Source organism: Lygodium microphyllum, chromosome 9 (genome assembly GCF_053477565.2).
Source record: "Lygodium microphyllum isolate KBCC chromosome 9, Lygodium_microphyllum_v1.1.10, whole genome shotgun sequence".
Classification (NCBI taxonomy): Eukaryota; Viridiplantae; Streptophyta; class Polypodiopsida; order Schizaeales; family Lygodiaceae; genus Lygodium; species Lygodium microphyllum.
The window spans coordinates 42594417-42602493 of NC_141143.1; positions in this window are offsets into that span (position 1 = coordinate 42594417).

The window sequence follows — 8077 nt, forward strand, 5'->3', positions numbered from 1 at the left end:
CACTTCGATTCCTCTAAGAGATCCTGGAGCGGTTTGAAGTTTGCAGCTAGATTGCTAGCTAGCTTGTCTGTTAGGTATTCCAATATCCCTTGGAGTTCCCTTTTGTTGGATGGTACGTGGAAGGTGACAGGCTTAGGCTTTCCACGGAGGCTTCGTGCCATCATGCAGACTGGTGTAGAGAGTGCTTCATTAGACTTGCCAATCGTTTTGATGGCTTGCTCATATGCCTCATGATCTGAGAATGGCAGGTCGATTGTAGCAAGAACGTGCATCCAATCCCGCTCATCCTCTGGGCATGGGATATACTTGGTCAAGGGCCCATAGGGCTTCTTGACCTCAGTGTTCCCCTTGAGCATAACAGAGATGGCGTCTAGGTCGATTGGTGAGGTCTTCCAAGTGCCCATCTCTATTCTCATGGCATTCGTTCTATTGCCAAGAAAGATCAAGTCGTTACCCCAATCTTCGATGACTCTAGCGTTGTGCATCGAGGGTCGGCCTAATAGGATATCGTAGTCCACTCCCTTCATGACTATAAAGTCAACAGAAAACTAGACACTTGCGATCTTCACTAGCCAATTCTTTAGTACCTCGAATGGCTTCACTCTCATACCATTTACTAACGTGACATTAAACCTAGCAGTTTCAACAGGTGGGTTTCCCCAAGTCTGGAGCACTGTGTGGCTAAGCTCACTAACCCCAGCTCCCGTGTCTACGATTCCCTTTCTTGTTGTGTCACCTAGAGCTAGGACCAGTAAGACTGTGTGCATCTCAAAGCCTTCCTAAAAGGCATTGACGTGCAAGGATTTAGGCACGAAGTGTAGCGTCAAACTTGGTAATTGTGTTTCTGCATCATGGTCTTGAGGGTCTACCGGGAGCTGCTCTTGTGACCCTTTGACCCACTGCTTAAAATCTTGCCATAGGGTAGGATGCTGCTTAAGCAGATCTCCCAAGCTAAGTGTTACAAGGGTAGTCACTAGCAAGGTCAGGAGATCGTTGGATACTCGTCCTTCCCCTAACCTAGATTGTCCGGGGAATGGCTACGGCTGATCTGCGGCTCTGTCCTGTCAAGGCTTGGTCTTAGCGGCACTGCTTGTGCCGCGGTTGTTTCTGCTGACTTAGGTTGAGGCGGTGATATCGGCGCGCTTATGCTGGAGAGGTCATCGTCGATCTCATTTTCTACGATGGGCTCAACGTCTTTGAGATGCTCTTGAGCCTCCTTCACCCATTTCTTCACCTTTTCTATGGCCTCTAACTATCGCTTTAGATGCGGGTATTCCCCTACCTTAGCGCTTTCCTTTTCGGCCGTCTTAGGGGTTGAAGTCTCTGCCTCTGCGTCTGATACCTTCTTTCCGGCAGGCAGAGTCGTAGCACTCTCGGTCTTTAGTGTGGCGACCTTAGCTTCCGATTTCTTCTTTTTCCACCTGCGGCTTTTCTTCCCTATCGAGGTTGTGTCAAGATTGCTAGGTCCTGGCAAAGAGATGCTGGCCAGCTTCGTTTGGTCTCAAGTCATGATCCGCAATGGAATAGGTATGGCCTCCCCATCAAGGTTTTTGACACCAAACAGTCCCAATGGGACAGATGGAAAGTTGGCTGAGCTAGAGGATGCCTTTCGATTTGGGCAATCTACGAAAAGATGGCTAATTTCACACCCTGCGCACCTTTGGTCAGCCTTGTCTCTGTTTTGCTGCTCTCTTTCAGGGCAGCGTGATGAGACATAACTGGGGTGACCACAAGTCCAACAAGTGATTGGATCTTGCGACTGCCCTCCTAGGCCTCTACCTCCTCCCCTTCCTAATGCCATCACTAGCACGGGTCGATAATCCATGAGAACTGCGTTGCCCTCGTCGTCATGAGAGACATAAGGGTATATGTAGTCTCTTCCTCATTCGACTCCTCCACGTAGTGGACTAGAGCATCGCTCAATGGATGGGTCATGTAAGGACCAGGCGGTCTAGGAATGCTTGTAGGGTTTATGTCCATTCTGGGGACAGCTAGTTTCATATCGTTAGGCGTGGGAAGAGCCAATGGGGCTCCCCTTTCGAAGAATGGCTGCAGCCTGTTTGCTAGGTAAGGCTGGCCGTAGGGTTGCGAGTACGGGAGTCTTCTTGGTAATCTACAATGCACGACATCATGGCTGAACCTACCGTAGTTAGCGCAATGTCTTGGCCTAGGGTCTTGGCACTCGGTCGGTAAGTGGTTTTCGCCATAGTACACGCATCGGACGTGCGGGCACAGTGGCCGTCTCAACATGTCTTGTAACTTGGCTAATTCCACCTTGACCTCAACCAATCCTTGGTCTGTCTCGGTGGCCTTCCCCTTATCTTGGGAGGATGGGATTGACCGCTCACTAGAGGCTGATGTTCTCTCTGAGCTTCGCGAGTTGGTCTCCTCTAGAGTTGAGCTCCTAGAGCTCCGCTCTTTCAGCTGATCATCGACTCTGATGGCTTCCTCAAACACTCTAGCCACCACATCCCGCTATATGCTTGAGTTGCCTACCAAAGCCTTATATAACTCCTCGTCTCGAATTCCGCTGACGAATATAGTCGAAACAACTCTTTCAGTCGGTCGCTCGCCCACGCGGATTCTCTTGAAGAGACTCCTCACATGGGTCACGTAGTTGCCGATGTCGTCCTTCTCTTTCTGCTTGATGTTCATCAAGCATACTAGCAGGTTATCGGAGTATCCGGGCTCGGCGAATCTCTTGATGAAGAGATCCTTGAGGTCATTGAAGGTGGCTCGCTCTATCGCATCTAGGCTCGTATACCACGTCCTACTCTTGTCACCTAGGCAAAGCCCAAATGCTTGCGAGCGTTGAGTTTGGTCGTTGAGGTCGTTGGCTTTGCAGACTTGCTCAAACTGCTCAACAAAGCTGTATGGGTCGTTGTGAGGTTCGTACTTATCAAGTTGCTTGGCAACAATTGGTATCTTGTCCTGGCTCTTTGAGCCTTGGTTCGCCCCTAATCCTGTGAGCAACGACGTCACTAGTGCGGTGGCACTCTACTCTAATGTTGTATTATCGAGCAGCCATTTCATGAGAAGCTCGCTCAACGTCAAGTCTCCCTCTAGTGCTCTCTCATGGTCCATTCGATTTTGGCCAGCCAAGTTCAGCACTCGCTGCACCTCATGCAGCTTCATGCTTTGCCTTTGGCTCCTAGCCTGTTAATCCATATTGTACTCCGCTATGCCCTGCAATGCCTTATGGGCTAGCCTTCTCTCCTCTTCTAGATCTGCAATGATTGCGTTTGTTGTCCTGCCGTAGTGCTCATACTGGGCGTGTGTGTCGTAACTGCTCACCAGCTATGCTGAATAGCATCTCGAAATATGTTCAAATAGAGCTCCTCATTAGATCTGTGGTCTGAGCTCTCTTTCATCATGGTCGAGTTCTCGCACTCCACTATGCTGTCAATCAGGTTGAATGGACTTGACAGATCCTCGTCGCTGGCGCTCCCTGCTTAGTCCTACTTTGCGCTTTGCTGGTTTGTCTGTCTTAGGTCCTCTCCTATTGGTGGGTTCCTTGAATGGTTTATCTGAGTGAGTTCCTTTGGGTATTGAATACAACCCTCAATTTATGGTGGTCACTCGGTGCGTGTGTCGCTTCTCGTGCACTTGTGCCCAATCAGGCTTTCAGCTTTCTTATGTGTACTTCAAGATGTTGAGAAGTGGCCATGGCACAAACATTTAAAAAAGATGCAGCAAATGGTGAGGGGGTGACATATCTCAACCTTTCGGCCCGCATAGTGCCGAGGCTTACCCAACGAAAGGGAAATGATGGCTCATCAAGGCTCCCCTTAGCAAGGCCCTACATCGATGATGGCGCATCCCAGCAATACTTCGTACCGCCCACAAAAACCCCTTTTTCAGTGGGGTCAGTAGCCAATTTTGGTGAGGGTTCCAAATTTTTGGCGGGGTTTTCTTTTGTGCCACAATCCACGACCCAGATGTAAAATATTACACGGCGCAGCGAACAGAATCTGAGAAAGAGATAGAGAGTACACAACAGATAAGAGGAGAATCAGTAAATTCTTTAACTTCAAACAACTGATACAAAGATGGCTCTGTCCACCCGTGCGCTTCCACTGAGTGAAGCTTAGATGGCGATCTAGACAGAAGATAGGTGAAGAGTTTAAGGCTAGCTGGAACAACAACTCTGACTGGGTGAAAGATTAGTGTAAGATGGCTGCGAAGGGGTTTAGCTTTTATAGCCCGCGAAGGTCGTTAGGTCAGCCTGTTGACCGACCTACCATATGAGCCTCCACTAGTCGGCCAGGGAATATTCCAGGGACCCCACAATAGGGGCCCCTTTTAACTCCCTTACCACGCAACTCAATGCAATGTGCCTCGAGTTGCTACCAGCTTAACCACTCCATCTAACCCAAAGATTAGACCCACAACAGTCACCTTTTTGCCATCCGGTCACATAGACCTCATCTGATATACAAGTCAGGAACCAATGTCCGGGCTCACATTTGGCTTCTCCTCATAATGGGGGCCTTACAACTTTGAGCACCATGGATCATTGGTAGCACCTAATGAGGGTGGGGCATTGATCATATCTAACACCCCCCCTCAATGTCCACCCATAGGTGAACTATCTCCTCGGCCCAATGCCGAGTCTCTGAAGATGAACTTGAAGCAAATCCTTCGTAAGTGCTTTGGTGAAGATATCTGCTCCATTCTCCTCTGTTGGACAGTAGACCAATTCCACTATCCCATCCTCCATCAAATCATGCACATAGTGATACTGGATCTCTATATGTTTGGTGCGTGCATGAAACACTGGATTTTTGGCAATGGCGATGCAACTCTGATTGTCACATCTCAGCACAGTTGGTTCTTCATCCTGCACTCCCATATGCCATAGAATCCTTCTCAACCATACGGCCTCACATGTAGCAAAACAAGCTGCCTTGTACTCTGCTTCGGTAGAAGACAATGCCACTGTTGGTTGCTTCTTACTAATCCAAGAGAAAATTCCTGAACCCAAAGAGAAACAATAACCAGAAACTGACTTCCTGGAATCAATGTCTCCTGCCCAATCTGAGTCACAGTTCCCCACAAGAGAAGTTCCGAAACTGTATGTGATACCATAGTCAAGAGTTTTCTTCAAGTATCTGAGCACCCGCATCCCAGCCTTCCAATGACTCTCATGAGGTTTGTTTGAGAACCTACTCAAAACACCAACAGCAAAACTTATATCTGGTCTGGTGTTACACAAGTAGATCAAACTGCCGACCAACCTCCTATACCTCCCAATGTCTGCTAATGCTGATGTATCCTCGACGGATAACTTTGCATTCACCTCCATAGGTGTAGCTATCTCCTTGCACTCGGTCATGCCAAATGCCTTCAAGATCTCCCATGCATACTTCTTCTGAGAGATGAAGATCTTACCTGGCTCTTGCCAGACTTCAATCCCCAAACAATAGTGCAGCAAGCCCAAGTCTATCATTTCAAACTCAGAACTCAAAGCCTTTTGAGTTTGGTTGATCATATCTTCATAGTCACCTGTAATAAGAAGGTCGTCCACATATAGGACAATCACTACAGACTTTTTACCATCCCTGTAAACATACAAGTTAGCATCTGAGGCACATCTTTTGAAGTTTAGGTTTAAAAAGAACCTATCTATCCGCTCGTACCATGCTCTGGGGGCTTGTTTTAGCCCATACAATGCCTTCTTCAGTTTACACACTTTGTTCTCAGAATGGGGGGCCTCAAACCCTGGTGGCTGAGCCACGTACACCTCCTCCTTGAGGTCACCATTTAAGAATGCTGACTTAACATCCATTTGGTACACTGGCCACTTCTTGTGGGCAGCCACTGCAAGTACCGTGCGAATAGTGGTCATTCTGGCAGTTGGGGCAAATGACTCTTGAAAATCAAACCCTTCAACTTGTGAAAATCCTTGGGCAACCAGTCTAGCTTTGTACTTTTCTAAGGTACCATCAGCCTTGTACTTTACCTTCCAGATCCACTTGGTGCCAATAACCTTCCGCTTTGCTGGTCGATCCACTAGCACCCAAGTGTCATTCTTCATTATGCTGTCATACTCCGCCTACATAGCATCCTTCCATGATGGATCTGCAAGTGCTTCTTCTAAGTCAGTTGGCTCCTTTACTTCTCCCATAATCTCAACCATCAAGGCCATATTGACTATGTGAGCAGAAGCCCTCCTTTGCTCCTCTATTCTCTGAGACCTCCTTGGTCCGTCTGCCTTCTCCTCACTAGATGTAGGCATAGGATTATTGTGGTCATAGAGCTGCTTCACCCAGCGCGGCAATGGCTTTTCCGGTGGGGTGATGTCAGGTTGGTGAACTTTTTCCTCATCATCTGAAGATGATGCTTCCTCCTCCTTAAGGATAGGGATAGCTCTCGGGACAGGTTCATAGTGGACTACTTCTTCGCTTGATGATAAAGTGGAAGAACTTGCCTTCTCCTCCTCCACTGTATGCGGCTCCTCCTTGAACACCACATCACGGCTCACGATGATCTTCTTTGCCTCTTGGTCATATAATTTGTAAGCCTTCTGCTCATCACTATAACCCAAGAAGATACATTTTCTGCTTTTTGGTTGTAACTTGTTTCTCTTCTCATCTGGAACATGTGCATAACATTCACATCCAAAAATTCTGAAATGTGAAACAGATGGTTTCTTACCAGTGTAAGCCTCATGAGGTGTTTTTCCCTTGAGAGCCTTTGTATAGCTCCGATTTAGAATGTAGACAGCAATATTAACAGCTTCAGCCCAAAAATGGTTAGGCAATCCCTTGCCCTTTAGCATGCATCTTGCCATCTCCACAATGGTGTGATTCCTGCGTTCCACAACACCGTTCTGCTGAGGTGTGTGAGGCGTCGTCAATTGACGCTTGATCCGTTTGCTCTTGCAAAAGCCTTCAAACTCCTTTGAGTTGAACTCACCACCACCATCTGTTCTAAATTTCTTCACACTTTTCCCTGTTTCATTCTCAACAAGTATTAGCCATTCTTTAAACTTACCAAAAGCTTGAGCCTTATCACGAAGGAAGTACACCCACATCTTCCTACTGTAGTCGTCGACAATCAACATAAAATAAGATTATCCCCCCAAGGCTTGTGTAGGCATCTTACCACACAAGTCAGCATGCACCAACTCTAGAGGAGCATGTGCTCTATTCTTGCTTTCTTGTGGAAATGCCTTTCTCTGTTGCTTGCCCATCATACAAGCTTCACATGGTTCCTTCAATTCAGTTATTGTAGGTAGGTGAGCAACCATACCTTGCTTTTGCATCTCCTTCAATACTGCAAATCCGATGTGTCCAAACCTTTCATGCCAAAGCTTACTTGTGCCTACTCCAGCGGTGGCTGTAAGAGCACTTAGCTCATACAGGTTGTTCCTTCTTTCTCCATTGCCAACAATTGTGCCAGCACTATCAATAATTTCTGCACCTGTCTTCTTGAACCTCACTTCATGACCAAGATCAGTTATGGCAGCAACTGATAAGAGATTTCTCCTGATTTCGGGAACATACAACAGATTTGAAAGCTTTTTGACTTCACCATTTGCAGCAACAAAAGAAATAGTACCTGTGCCCGCAGCAGGGCATTTAGCATCATTTCCAATCGTCACAGTGATGGATTCTTGTAGAGGCTGCATAGAACTGTATAGACCTTTCTTGTTGGTCATGTGACGGGAGGCCCCACTATCCAACACCCAAGAGTCAGTGGTAGATTCTTCTTGCGCCGAGGAGCACACTTCCTCAATGGTTGCCATGAATAATTCCAACTCTGCTTCAGCCGTATTGGCTGACTCTTTCCCTTTAGTTTTAAGGATACCATTCTTTTCATCTGCCTTCTTGACACGACAATCTGCAATTGCATGTCCTTTCTTCTTACAGTAGAAGCACGCTCCTTGAAACTTCTTCTTGCCGCCCTTTTTCTTTTTGTCACCATCATTTTTTGTGGAGGAAACACCTTTGCCTTTTGCATTGGCAGAGAATGTAGCATCTCCATTGTTGCTTCCTTCTCGGGCTTTCAGCCTCAACTCCTCCTCCATTAATAATGCACAAAACTCCTCAAAAGTCAAAGCTTGAGGTCTCAC